This window comes from Macrobrachium nipponense, chromosome 12 (assembly GCF_015104395.2).
Source record: "Macrobrachium nipponense isolate FS-2020 chromosome 12, ASM1510439v2, whole genome shotgun sequence".
NCBI lineage: Eukaryota > Metazoa > Arthropoda > Malacostraca > Decapoda > Palaemonidae > Macrobrachium > Macrobrachium nipponense.
This window is the reverse complement of record NC_087205.1, coordinates 77,806,401-77,821,708: the sequence shown is the minus strand read 5'-3', so window position 1 is coordinate 77,821,708 and position 15,308 is coordinate 77,806,401. Positions and strand designations below refer to the sequence as shown.

The following is a 15,308-nucleotide window of genomic DNA, read 5'->3' as shown; positions in this document are numbered from 1 at the left end:
GGGGATTTAGGGCTAGATAAATTATATTAAGGTAATGTTTATTAATATAACATTTTTAAACATCCTAACTCACCTGGTCGTTATATATAGCTGATTGACACCTTAGTGGCGGTTCAGAGACAGCTATCATCGTTGAATTGACATAAACGGTTAATAAACCAACTTACAGTTCCTACTGTTAAGGAAGCTGACTTCAATGATATCCTGCCTCATTATGTCTGCCTTTCCTTAAGATTCCAGTGATCCACGTAGGGGGTGGGCTGAAGAACCTCTAGGAGCTGTCCAAACCGGTGTATAACCTCTATGTGACTAGACCCTCCTATAATACCCTTGTTCCGGGCGCTACCAAGGAACAAACTGACCACCTGACTAAGAATCAATGATTGTGGAAGACTGCGTCCAATCTCCACAAACAACCATAAAAATTCAATAGTTACAAGGAAAGAAAAAGGGTATTGGGTTATGGGGTTGCAGGGGTTGTTCCTTCTCCCACTACTGAATTAGCTGCTACAAATGGCCCCAGCGTGTAGCAGTCTTCATAAAGAGTTTGCACTTGCTTCAAGTAATGCGAGGCAAACACTGATTTACTTCTCCAGAAGGTCGTGTCCAGGATATTCTGAAAGGGATCTATTCTGTTTAAAGGCTACAGAGGTTGCTACCGCCCTAAACCTTGTGTGTCTTTGACTTTCAGCAGCTGAGGTCCGCCTCAGTACATTCCGATGAGCTTTCCTTATCAATTGTCTGATAAAAAATGGATAGCGCATTCTTTGACATTTGCAGAGAGGGCTTTTTAACTGAGCACCAAAGCGCCTCTGATTTGCCACGTAAATCCTTCGTCCTTTCCAGGTAATACTTAAGAGCTCTTACCGGACACAGGACTCTCTCTAATTCCTCACCTGTGATATCCGATAGATTCGGAATCTTGAACACTTTGGGCCAGGGCTGAGATGGGCGTTCATTCTTTGCTAGAAACCCCAGGTGTAGAGAGCAGATAGCCTTGCCATGTCTAAAAACCTACAGTTTTGCTGAAGGCATGAATTTCACTGACTCTTTTTGCTGTAGCCAAACTGACTAAGAAAAGAGTTTTCATGGTGAGGTCTTTCAATGATGTTTCAAGCAAAGGCTCGAACCTATCACTCATGAGAAACTTCAGGACTACGTCTAGATTCCACGCTGGTGAGGACTGTAGTGGTTTCGAAGGATCAGAGGAGGTCTTGGAGATCTTTGTTGTCAGACAAGTCCAAGTTCCTGTGTCTGAAGACAGCTGCCAACATGCTTCTGTATCCCTTAAAGGTCGAGGTCGAAAAGTTACGACTCCTCTTAAGGTAAAGAAGGAAGTCAGCTATCTGGGTCACAGAGGTACTGGAAGAGGAAACAGAGTTGTCCTTGTACCATCCTCTAAATGTCTCCCACTTGGATTGGTATACCTTAATGGTGGATGACCTCCTTGCTCTTGCGATCGCTCTAGCTGCCTCCTTTGAAAAACCTCTAGCTCTTGTGAGTTTTTCGATAGTCTGAAGGCAGTTACTTGAAGAGCTTGGAGGTTTTGGTGATACCTTTCCAAGTGGGGTTGTTTGAGTAGATCTACTCTCAAACGGAGACTTCTGGGGGTGTCCACCATCCATTCCAGTGCCTCTGTGAACCATTCTCTTGTCGGCCAAAATGGGACCACTAGAGTCATTCTGGTGCCCTCATGAGACACGAACTTCTGTAGAACTTTGTGTACTATCTTGAAAGGAGGGAAAGCGTACACGTCTAGGTGCGACCAATCCATGAGGAACGCGTCTATGTAAGTCGCTTCGGGATCTGGTACGGGGGAACAGTAAGTCTCCAGCCTCTTCGTTTGTGCTGTGGCGAAGAGGTCTATGCATGGATGTCCCCAAATCCGCCACAAGTTCTTGCAGAGATCCTGATGTAGAGTCCATTCCGTTGCCAAGACTTGACCTTTCCTGCTCAGGATGTATGCCCTGACATTCCTTTCCCCTTGAATAAAGCGTGTTACTAAGCACACATTTTTCTCTATACTAAGCACACATTTTTCTCTTTCATCAAGAGAAGAAGTTCTCTCGACGTCTCGTACAGGGACTTGGAGTGGGTTCCGCCTTGCTTGTTGATGTAGGCCAACGCCGTCGTGTTGTCGGAGTTGATCTGCATAACCCTGTTCTGGACTGAGCTTTCGAACTCTTTGAGAGCCAAAAAGATTGCTCCCCACCCCGAGTCCGAGGCGTCGGAAAATAACACTAGATCTGGGTTCCTCTGCTTTAGGGAAAGGCCTTCCTGAAGCTTGACGGGGTCGTTCCACCACTGTAGACAATGTTTCATGGTCTCCGACACGGGAATGCACTTTGTCTCCAGTTCCTTCCCCTTGTCCCAGTGCCGATTGAGGTGAAACTGAAGTGGGCGAAGGTTTAGTCTTCCTAAGGAGACAAACTGCTCTAGCGAGGAAAGGGTCCCCAGCAGACTCATCCATTCCCTCGCAGAGCACGTCCGTTTCCTTAGGAAGTCCTGCAGCTTTACTAAGGCTTGTTCCGTCCTTGACGCAGACGGAAAAGCCTGACTGAATCCTCATACCCAGGTACAGGATCTCTTGGGATGGGGTCAGTTGCGACTTCTGCTGGTTTACCAGAAGGCCTAGTTCCTCTAATAAACAAATTGTTGTCTGAAGATCCTCCAGGCAGCGAGTGTAGGACGGGGCTCTGAGGAGCTAGTCGTCCAGATACAGTGAGGACCTGATACTTCTCGTGTGAAGCATTCCCCCTACATTGTTTATCAGCCTCGTGAAAATTTGAGGAGCGGTGCTTAGGCCGAAGCAAAGAGCCCGAAACTGGAACACTTCTTTTTTGTAAACGAACCTCAGGTACTTCTTGAGCTCGGGTGGATAGGGATGTGAAAATACGCATCCTGAAGATCCAAAGAGACCATCCAGTCGTCCTGTCTGACTGCTGCTAGGACTGATTTCGTTGTCTCCATTGTGAACTTTGTTTTTTGTACAAAAACGTTGAGAGCACTCATGTCCAGTACTGGTCTCCATCCCCCCGAGCTCTTGGGAACCAGGAATAATCGGTTGTAAAAACCTGGTGACTCCAGATTTCGAACCTTCTCTATTGCTTCCTTCTGCAACAACAGAGAAACTTGCTGCTGTATCGCCTGCTCCTTGGATTCCTCTCTGTATCTGGCCGAAAGATCGATTGGTTTTACTGCTAAAGGAGGTTTTCTCAGGAAAGGAATCTTGTACCCCTCCTTGAGCAGTTGAATGGATCAAAGGTCCGCTCCTCTCTTCTCCCATACTTGCCAGAAGTTGGACAGTCTGGCTCCTACCGCTGTCTGAAGAAATGTACCAGTTCTTCAGTGTCTGCAGTCTTGAAAGACTATCTTTTTTCCCAAGGCTCCCAGAGTCCAGTCTAGGAAGTTAAAGACCTCAAAGGCTCTGAATATTCCTTTGAGGAGGTGGTCCATCTCTGATGTTGACCAAGAAACCTTAGTCTTTCCCATGGCCATCCGACGAGAGGCGTCCACTAGACTCGAGAAGTCCCACTGGGAAGAGGCAGGAACTCCCAGGCCGAGAGCTTCTCCAGTCTCATACCAGATACTCGATCTAGACGCTAATCTGGCCGGAGGAAACGAGAATGCTGTCTTTCCTTGGTCTCTCTTAGTCTCCATCCAATCCCTCATTATTTTCAACACTCTCTTGGACGAGCGGGACAAAACCATCTTCATAAATATGGCCTTCTTTGACGCCTTCCCTAGAGTAAATTCTGAAGGCGGGGAACAAGGGGCAGCCGGAATAAAGTTCTCCGGAAACACTTCTGTAAAGACCCTCATGAGTCTTTTTTAAGTCCGACGAGGGGTGCTGTTCCTTCTACGGGATTAACAGGAGAAGGGGGAAAATCATCGTTCCCTTCTTCTCATTGTCCTAGGACCGAAGTAGCGACGTCCTGTTTCCTCGTCGTCTCCTTATTATCTTCCTGACACCTGGCGTCCTGGAGTCAAAACTCTTGACGCTCGGCGTCCTGGTGTCCACCCTCTTGACGCCTGGCGTCCAAACTCTTGACGCCTGGCGTCCAACCTCTTGACGCATGATGTCCTGGCATCCAATCTTTTGACGCTTGCTGTCCTGTCGAACCTTGAGGTCACTTGCTGCTGGACGCTTGCCGCCTTTGCGACACACGTCAAAAGCTTTCTCAGGATGACTTACAGCGCTTGGAACCTCTTGAGCTGGACGATTACCGATATCTTTCTTTGCTGCAGGTTGCCAGACCTGCATCAGGGAGGAGAGTGTTTGTTGCATGTCTTGCAGTAAAGCCATTTGCGGAGCTTCTTGCTGCTGGGGACAGACTGGGGATGTCGCAACATCATCAAAGTCTCTCTCCACGTCACGTAAGGGTTGGGAAGAACGTTCCGGGGACGAGTACCAATCCGAAGGAGGAGGGGGAGCATGCACCGAAGGCAGAAAAGCATCCGACATCTTTCCGTCTCCTACCGAAGCAGACAGGCGGCCCGAAGCAGACAGCTGCCTGTGCGACAATTTACGTCTGTATTTAGCAGGAGACCTACCATCGGAGCTGGAAGGGAAGCGCTCCGGGCTGCTCCAATGACTACATCCAGGGGCCTGAGGCATCACTTCATGACGCTGCTCGACAGTGTATCTTCTTTTGAGGGTTCTTGACTCCGACATAAGACGCCAGCCCCGTCTGGGAACTGCGTCGTCCGACGATGAAGAGCACAATTTTACCTCGCCTTTCCTATAGCGAGGGTGAGCGTCCTGGGAAACGTCAACAGGTACACTTGAGGGGACGACCACTCGGGAGCTAAAACCTCTCGCCTGTCGACTTTCCTTCTCACAGGGGTTGGTGAGCTTGGAAGAGGTCTAGGGCTAGGAGCACAACAGGTCCGAGTGGCCGCACCCTCCACTGCACTTGCACTGATTTTAGCACTGACACTTGTGTTTTTTAAATCTTTCACATTCGACCATAACTTCTCCCTGTCTTCTGCGAGGGATTCTACCCTTTCACCAAGGGCTTGAATGGCCACCATCATGTCCTTTAAAGTTGGATCATTACCTGTATAAGTAGGGGGATCTGGAACTACCACTATGGAAGAAGGATCAAAAGGCTCATTAGCAAGGGGGAGAGAACTGTCAATTCCCTGACTATCTCTAGAAGAGCGAGACATACTACTCTTCGCTCTCCTGGATAGGATAAGTTTTCGCACATAGCGGTAATATTTCATCCACTCATTCTCAGGTAAATCTACACATTCATCGCATCTATCATCCAACTCACAACTCTTGCCTCTACATTTCATACAAACTGAATGTGGATCTAACGAAGCTTTAGCAAGCCGAGTCTTACATCCTCTCACACACATTCTCACAATCGAAGAAGAGTCAGACATGTTGAAAAAACCAAAAGAGAGATCAAAACAAGCAAGAGTCAAACCAACAAGTGAAAGCCAAAGTGTACTTCACCAAATAAACTGCGAAAAACACGGGCTAAACGAGCGAAATTCCAACGATGTCACCGGTAAGGCGGCAGGGAAGATCTGAGGAATAGTTGGACTGGTTCCAGGTACCTGGGTAGAGGGCGCACAGGTGTACACCTGAGTACCCAATCGGCGATTGCTGCGAGTTTAGAAATTCTGTCGTGACGTCAGGGACGTAAGCTATATAGTATATAACTACCAGGTGAGTTAATGTTTAAAATTCTGATTTCTTAATAGATTTACATTTATATTTATTTCAAGTGATGCATGAATTATAGATACAAAATACATCAAGATGGAGAGTTTTGTTAGTTTGATATGCAGCATAAGATAACATTCATAATTGCAGTAATGTGTGTGACACTGTTTGTGATAGTGTTAAAGAAAACTTTTAGTTTTTGTAGCCTAGGCTACAAGGGATACTATCATTGCTTTTTATGTGCGAACTGGTTGTCTCTCTGTGATTCAAGTTTTGGATTTCCTGCATATTTACTGATTCACTCAATATAAGTGTTAGCAATATAACCAAATCATGAAGTGTGACTAGTTAGTGGCTATTGTTATATTCAATAATGATTAATGTTATATACTGTAATAATTCATTAAAAAAGTGGGGGCAAACCAGGGGCATGGCCAAAATCTGGGAGGGCTTCTGTGCCCCCATGCCCCCCCTAGAATCGCCACTGGTAGCAATAGTCTTTTGTTTATGTAGGTGAATAGCCACTCTCACTTACAGGGTGAGAGAGGAACAACTGCAGCCTAGAGACCAATTTTGTTTATGCCCTAAGCCCAAGTCCAAGTGAAGGGAGGCGGGTTGGCTTTGTTCATAATTACTAGGTAAGTAGTATATATGAAATCTCATTTTACTATAAAAATCTCATTTTTATATAAGTAACTTACCCAGTAATTACTTAGCTGAATCCATATTGACTAGAGGAGGGATTTATGGACAAAAAGTATCTCAAACCATTAGAGTAATTTAAAGTAATTTTAATATGTAAATGAATTGAAATAAAATGGGCTAACATTTAAATAAATGCTTGTTGTTCCTTAGCTGTTGAGAGAGCTGCTTGCAGGTAGATGCTACTCTGATTGGCGCTTGTCTCAACATAGTAGCAGTGTGACAGTATAGCCTGGATTGCCTCTACTGTAGTGGGTACTACGCAGCGAAGGGGTACTCCGAATGCTAACGAAGTATATAGTACATGTTCTTGCGACGATGGAATTAACCAGTCGCCAATAACACACATACAAGATTGCCCCTGCCCAGGGTGCAGTACAAAGGCAAAATCAGATACAAACTATTCACCTACACTAACGTTAATTAGACAAAAATTGACCACCACCACCCCACCACCAATAACACTAAGAACTGGCAAGAACTGGTGGGCACCCTATAGTACCCAGGGAGGTGAAGGAGGTGTCAGTTCTTCAAACAGGAACTTTATTAATTAAAACATACACGGGGGCAATACCAAAGCTTGAGTCTCAAAGACATCACGGTTAGGAGGGAACAAGCAATAAGGATTGTTATCTCAAGACACCAAGGCTACGAGGGAACAAGCAATAAGGATTGTCATCTGTTATTCCCCTGCCCTCCTTTTTTGTTTTACTTTGTTAAACAAACACAGATCTATACAGAAGTTACTGATTATAATAAAATGGATAAAATATAGCAACAAATATAAAATCCTTATTGAGCTCAAACTAAACGTACGATATGAATACAAACAATAGCATTTCATAATAACTATAATAGTCTACATCACATACAATATTCCATTGCATAAATATCTAAGAATTGCAAAAGAAATTACACATATTTAAAACCTGTTTCCCTTCTCTTTAATTTTAACATTTTCTAGCCTGAACTCATCGTTTTTAAATGAACAAGATTGTCTTCATTTAAAGCCATTCTAATCTAAGTCTTCCCCTAACTAAGACATCCACCATGTCATCACTCTCTTTATTTTCCTTTGTTAATATGTCTGCTATCATGTCTTTAGCCAACTATATGATTCTACTTCTTTATGAATTAGTTTCTCCTTTAAGTGTGCCACTGCGTTTCTTAACAAATTTCTTTCTACCTGTTTTCATGAGGCTAAACTTTCCTGCGTGGGTTTGCTGTCCCTGAACAGTTTTACTGGGATTTTTCCTCCAAACATAAGTTGTTCAACACTTTTTGCTAAATAAACACACTTATCTACTAATTTAGTCAAGTTCCTAACTTCGGCGTCTTTGGCAGAATGGCACACTTGTTTGATGGTTTTTGTTTTCCAATATATAGGAGCTGTTATATCAGTTTTCTTGTTTCCCATTAAAATCAAGTTACCCCCAACTGCCTTTGAGTCACATCTGTAACTCGCATCGCAGAGGCCATAAATTTTCAGGTCTTCTTTCTTCCCTATTTTACCGAACTTTATTTTGCTTTCTCTTGATTTAATTTTCTTCACTATCTTGTTTACTCTCTTTAGATCACCGATCGTAACATCTTTATTTTTCATAGACATGTTCAATCCAACAATAGCCAAGTCAGGTCGGACATTTTCCGCCAACCACTGGATTTTTCCTGCATACTTTCTAAAAACTTTATATTCAGTTTTTGTTAGAGGTTCGTCATTTCCAATTTTTCTTATTTCTTTGATTTCCTCAATAGATTTAGCATAATCCTCCATGCTTACTTCTATTCCTTCTCTTGTTTTAAGTATATCAATCCCTGTAAATCTGAATTCGGATGACTCCACCTTAGAAATCGTGAAATTTTTCATTAAAAGATCCTTGATCATATCCACAAATTCTATCTTCCCTGAAATCGAAAAATCATCAACATGCCATAAAATCATACCAAGTAATGATCTGCCATCATGGAGGTAGTAGAAAGCGTTATCTCCATGCAGTGTTTTCATTCCTCTTGCTTTAAAAATCTTGTCTACTTTAAGCCAAAATTTTCTACCTGCGTCTTCAAGCCCATAGATTGGCTTTTCCAATTTCCAAATGGTTCCTTCCTTTTCTACATCTTTGGGTGGTTCAACAAACACATCACGCTCCAGTTTTTCGGCCTGTAAGAAAGCTGCTGAAATGTCGATGCTCTCCAGTTCAAATGCTTCATTAGCCAATACTGCGATGAAAGTCTTGAAAGACTCTCTGAAGGCGGTTGGGGAATCTGTTTTTGGTTTCTCTGTTTCGTGGAATCCTCTAGCAACTAACTTTGCTTTTATTTTGGTCTTCTGCCCATCTTCTCTCTCTTTTTCGGTTATGACCCACCTTGAACCAATTTCCTACTGTCCTGTTATCTTCTACTTCTTCAAATGCTTCCTAATACTCAAAATTTTCAAGTTCATTTTCTTTAGCGTTTATAACTTCAGGCTCATGACATTGACTCTTTGGAACTTTTACTACATATGTGGTTATTTCCTCTACCAAGCACTCGTCATTTGACATATTTTCATCCAGTAAGTACCAATGTTATCTAGTTCGACATTTTCCTTAGTCTCTCTTACTTCAGTTTCTTCTTCTTTTTCATTAATCAGATATTTCCAGTCCTTTATTTAATTTTCTAAGTCAACTTCAATAGTTTTACCTCCCTCTAGCACACGAATTTGCGCTTTGAGTTAGGTTTGTTCACTTCAGTCACTTTTCCTTTGTGTTCCTCACCATTCTTGAAGGTCATAATTATAATTTTACTTTTCTTTGGTCTTTATTCAAATGGAAGATATCTTTCACGGTCATTTTGTCATAATTCTCTTCTGCCAAATCAGGTTTACTAAAAACTGTCGCTTCTTCTCTCTTTTCTAAGTTAATTTCTTAACTCTCGGACTAGTCAATAAGTGCTGCCTCATCCTTCAACTCAATCTCATCTTTTTTCTCACGAGCTGAAGTCCTTAACGTTCCGTAAGGATGTTAGTGACAAGAAGCTACTTTTTTTATATCTCCATTTGCTAAAATCCATACACTTCTCCCTTCCATCTTTTCCACCGTAGAAGGACCAAACCACTGTTTTCCACCTTTGTGCTGGTAAAATACTTTCTCCCCAGGTGTATATAGATAATCATTAAAAGATGCATTTCTTGAGTTTAAGGCAATTTTCAACTTTTCACCATACTCAATTTCTCTATACTTCTTATTCACTTCTTTTTGATTTTCAATATGCCTTCTGACTGCTTCTGACTCCGAGATTAAAGATTCGGTTGCTACATTTCCACTTGTTATACCAGGAACTACTACAGCTCTCCCAGTGAGTAACTGTAATGGGGCATAACCTTTCACTGTTATGTTAGTATTATGACACCAGGCCGCTTTTGAAACTGCTTCATCTAATGTAAGTCTATCATTCTCTTCCATCACTTTCTTCACAGTTAGATCAGCGCTGTAATGATTTCGTTCGTTCAAACCATTACATTAAGGGGAATATGTTGGGCCAAACCTGATCGTAATTCCCATTGCAAAAGCCAAACTTTCCATTTCCTTATTTTGAAATTCTGATCCATTCATTGTCTGCCCAAAATCCCTGTCGGATATCCGTATTTCTCGCACCAGTTCTGGGTGATGGCATGCAAAACAGTGACTGCTTCTTTGTTCTTTAGCACAACTCCACTTATTAATTTTGTGAAGGCATCTACCATCCACAGATTATCATCCTCCTTCACTTGCTTTAGGTCAACTGTGACCTATTGATTAAATTCCGTCACTGTTGGGATGGCAACTTTTGGTATACCTAATGATTTTTTACTTTTGGCAGGGTATACTTTCATTGACAACTTTCTTAATAATCTTTTTGGTTCGGTTTGTTATTACTCCTGCCAATGTGAACAAATGGAGGAGTTGAGTTTCTCCCTTATGGCCGGATACCAGATGTACCCTTTTTACTCTTTTATACTGTGATATCTCTTTACAGTATTGCTTTTCAGTTTCTTAACAAACATTACAATCTCTTCTTCGCTACATTCTTTATTGGTTTCCAAGACAACACCAAGATGGTTACCTTTAGTGGTTATAAAATCTATTTCTAGGTTTGGAACCAAGCTCTGATAACTAGTTTTCCCTTTCCTCTCTCATAATCCTGAGAGGCACTCCATTTCTGGAGTTGTTCTTCAGAACACAAAAAAGGGATATTAGCTTCAATAGCATAAATTTGCACTCGTAGTCTTACTGAACTCTGTTCCATTTTTCTTTTCCTTAATTAATCAGAATGGAACTTCAAACATTTTGTGGCATTCATAAACTTTGCTTGGTCCAAATTTGAACTTTTTCTTTTCTATTCTTTTAACATTAACTTGCCCTTTTCCAAATTGATTTTTCTCCAGATATTCTTCTATCCATTCAATTCCTGCCACATTTTTGGGTGCACCATTGTCATTAATCATCTCGGTTTCATTTATTTTATCTGTAAAGTAAATTTCAGGTATTTCTACTTCTCCTCTCTCATCTTCAACACTCACAAATCTGATGTTACTTAATCTATTCAGACAGCATTCATTTTTACACCTTTTCTCTCTCGATTCTGATCTGAGCCTCCTGCCGTCCTCCATCGGGCATTTTCCCGATTCCTTTCAAACTCTTCAGGATCTTCACTTCTCCTTTCTGAAGGTTCTCTTCATTTAAAGGAGTCTAGTATTCTGTTTCGGTTTCTATCTCCTGATCGAGAGTAATATCTTCTACTCTGATATCTGCTTCCTGACTCTCTCATGTTTTGGCTTCTGTCTCTCGAACGAGAGTATGGTCTCCTATTTCTTTGCATATCATTTGATCTAGATGTAGATCTTTGTCTATTTGTATAAAATACGTCCAATTCCTTTTCGGGTCTTTGGTTTCCTATCTTTAGTTCCTTGAACTCCTTTTTACATATTTCTATTGTCACTTTATCTTCTACATTTTTTAGTGGTTTCATAATTGAAATTTTTTCTGTTGTTTCAAATTTAGACTTATCTAAAAACAAAACTGTAGTCCATAACTTCCACTGCGATCCAAAGTTTGCTCTATCTAATTTCACTAAAAGATTCTCAAATCTATTTAGATACTCTTCACCTGTTTCTTTAACTTTCTGTTCAAATTTTTTGTATTTAAGAACCAATTCAGACATATTTTCCAAGATTGTTTTTTCAAATTTACCTTTTAACAAGTTTATCACATCTTCAATGATAGTTACACTGTTAGTTTAATTTTTCTATAACTTCTCTTTACACAAATTCTGATAATCCTCCAATCTCTTTGTTTGTCTTTAAACTATCCACTAATTCAAAAAATTTTTGAATTGGAGGAATGGTTGTCTGTGCATCCAAGCCTTAGTTGATGGCAATAACTTTAAAAATCCTGATCATTAGTCCAGATTGGAGCTTTCTGATTTGTAACTAAATCAACATGGTTATTTCCACTTCCAACTTGGTTTATCTCAAAAGTCTTTTCAATGATTTTCAATAATTTGTCTTTCATATCACTCTTTTCATACATTATCCTGTTTGTTTCTTTACCGAAATCCCACTTTTTGTGAAAGTTTTTCCGATGTCAAATATTGGTTGCTCTGTTTTTAAATAGTTTATTGCACTGTCCACAAATTCTAGCCTCATACCTTTGATCTAACTGGTTTTTTGTTGCCTCAAAAAGTTCATTTGTTTCTAGCCACCGTTTTACCTGTTCCACTTCACCTAAATTCCACTCATTATTTTCACACTTGCTCTCATCTCCATTTTCTTTTTGCCCCAATACCGGGCCTTTACACTTATGACAAAATTTGAAAATAAAATTTCCAGCATTGTTTATGGTTCCAAAGTTTGTCAGTCGGGTCAACTGGTTCATAAGCTCACTTTCATCTTCAATGTATCCTGGTAAGGAAACTGCAGAGTATTCTGAAGACACCATCTTTCCTCGTGAGGGAAAAAAAATATATATAAAAAATTTCCGATTAAAACTGTGTTTCACTTTATTGCAAATAGTAACATCAGGGTTCAAGGTTTCTTCCAGAAGATCCCCAAGCACTCACAAAACTCAAAACAGCAAAAGGATGAAGCTACTGTGAAGACTTGTAATTACCACTCTTCGGCTCACACAACTTCAGGCTCAGGTCGTCTGCCTCACCTTGTATCAACAGTTCAGCATCATCACAACAAATTTGTTTTTCTTCATATATCCATGAAATCTGCTCCCCAAAGCACTCTGGTCAACAGAACCAATACGCCCTTTCCAGTTCATACGCCAAAATCCATTGGTTTTCCTTCTCACAGACGGCTTCACATTTGCGGCAACTTACACACACAACTTACGGATTACTCCCCCTCCCAAATGTTTGGGAACTTTTAGCTGCTCATCATTTTCTTTTATCATTCGTAATAAAATTCAATCTCCAAGACGATCGCCACAGTCCCTCAAACCACAGTCTGCTACCATATCGTAGTACCCAGGGAGGTGAAGGAGACGTCAATTCTTTAAACATGAACTTTATTAATTAAAACATACACGGGAGCAATACCAAAGCTCAAGTCTCAAAGACATCAAGGTTACGAGGGAACAAGCGATAAGGATTGTTATCTCAAAGACACCAAAGCTACAAGGGAACAAGCAATAACGATTGTTATCTGTTACCTCCCTAGTGCATCATACCCACTAAGGCTTCCCAAGGATGCCTTAGGAAGTTTTGGGATGATGGTTTGGGGTGTATTTTTGTTAATAATAATTAAATTGTTTTAGTATGATAATTTTGGGGGTTTTCTTTTAACTATCAAATTACGTGGTGAAATGTTAAAATAGAGTTATAAGCATTTTAGTTTATAGGATACTGGGTATTTGGCAGTTATAAACCAGTTATAAGCACTTTTAGAGGTGAGCACTTTTAGAGGTGGTTTTTGCATTTCCGCGACAGGTTGTTAAGCCTAAATATCTACAAAATGTTTAATAAACATTAAATAAAACTTTAATACAAATTAAATAAATTTATGACTAGGTGTGCAAGACTTGGTGTTTTTCTTTCTAAAAAATCTTCAGCCGAAAACCCTTATGGCGCCAGTATCAACACCTACTTAGTCCTTGGACAACAAAAAATAAGGGACCAACCTCTTGCGTATTTTCACCTATGATACCTAACCTAGGTTAGGAGGTAATTGTGTTTGTGCAGTGAGCATTCAGGAACCAGGAACCCGGTACAGGCTCTTGCTCTTCAGCAGCCACTTTTTGATAAATGAGCAGTTTATCTACTTACAAAAGCTGAGATTTACAAATTTTTCAAAATTCTATAGCCTCTCCCTAAGAAATGCTTTTAGTTTTTGTTCCCCTTGATTTCCTTTTTTTTTTTACAATCTCTGCTTCTGAAGCAGATAAACCACTTATTTTTTTTTTATTGTTTTCCCATGATTGGTAGATCTAGGGTACTTATCTGCGGCAGCCTAGACTATGGCAGTTGCGGTTTTTCTATGCAGTTTTACCTACTGAACAAGAATTTTAAGTAATATTTATTCAGATGACTGTAATTAACCCCCCAGGGACCAGTACTAAACACGGCGAAATACATTGGATGCCCCAATCCCTAGAGGATGTCGTATCCGCCGTTACGTTCCTTGCAGTCCATGCGGACTGCTTCTGTAGAAATACCCCATGATTCAATAAATATTTGATAATGTGTTTTCATCTTGACTAATAATCTGTGTGCTCATCTTGACTTTACATAGTAGGTACTAGGTAAGTACCTAAACCAGAGAATTGGGCCCCTAAACTGTAGGATTAGCCAAGGCCAGTCCTAGCTAGCCTGTAGGATATTTAGAATACCTAACAATCTACTCTAGGTTTATATAGCTAGAATAGGCTGGTGCCACGTTACAACCTAATTATAGGCTAACCAAATGTTTTTTTGTGGCAAGTCCCTCGCTTGGTTTATGCACTTTGTCCTAAAAATAATCTCAACCAAGCCTTCCTGGGGTAGTCTACCGTAGCCTTAGCTCACCTTTAGGCATATAGCCTAACCTGGTCACTTTAACGGAGCTCTGAACAATCAAAACACAGTTTTCCTACTTAGAAAACACATTAAAAGCACCACTTAACACTTACGGGACCCAAACTTAAGCCTAAAGTTGGACTTGGCGACTAGGATCGAGGAGGACGAACAGGATACAGGATACCGTCGTGGGCTCCTCCGCTTCTTCTTCACCATTCAGAGCTCAAATAAGGAGACGCGACCGGCGACAATCTCGTCACTCTTCCATTCTGGCGTTATTTCACAAGAAACTCGTTAATTGTCCGGCGGAAAGTTCACATGCTTGAGGGACGCAGTCTCCTCCTTCGAACGCATTTGACAGATACGAGAAAAACAATTGTTGCAATAAAGTCCATGAGTCACCGAACGCTAATGGTTCTGTGATCGCTTTTATAAGGGATCAAGGAATTGTCGGCTTTTTCCATCGTCACCCTGCATTCATCCGTAATCGAATTTTTTTGAGAAAATAGAAATGTACCTATTTTTTAAATAGCATAGTATGTTTAATATTATCAATCTCTTTGTAGAGAAAACTTGAAACAGTTCCGGTGGCGTTTTTCATCTGTTTCCCAAGGAGAATTATGAGACGGAAATAGCTTTGGAAACTGCATTTGTATAAGGAAATTGAACGAAAGTTGTTAGCCTTTACGTCGCCGTCAATAGCTATTGTGTCTAGTTATAGTTTACTGTATTATTCTGCAAGTTATAAACTTATAATACTTGATGGTAATTAGTTGTTATTGTTGTACTAATAGTGTATCACTGTAAGCGTAAATCAAAGTGGGATTCCAGGTTACACATGTTGGGTTAGGGGGAATTGTGAGGAAAATCACAATGGGGTATTTGTGGCTATTTAAGATACGTTTATTTT

At 40.8% G+C, this 15,308-nt stretch overlaps 1 protein-coding gene across 7 annotated transcripts in view; it reads right to left on the bottom strand.

Annotated features, from left to right (window-relative positions):
• Nucleotides 1-14,793, bottom strand: part of LOC135224609 (palmitoyltransferase ZDHHC2-like) — a 268,190-nt gene extending 253,397 nt beyond the window's left edge. For 5 of the 7 annotated variants that reach the window (XM_064263775.1, XM_064263777.1, XM_064263776.1 and 2 more), the window contains exon 1: nt 14,512-14,793. The gene's annotated coding sequence lies outside the window, so the exon portion shown is untranslated. The remainder of the gene's footprint in view (nt 1-14,511) is intronic. The other 2 variants (XM_064263779.1, XM_064263778.1) reach the window with 2 other exon arrangements.
• Between the last annotated feature and the right edge of the window lie 515 nt (nt 14,794-15,308).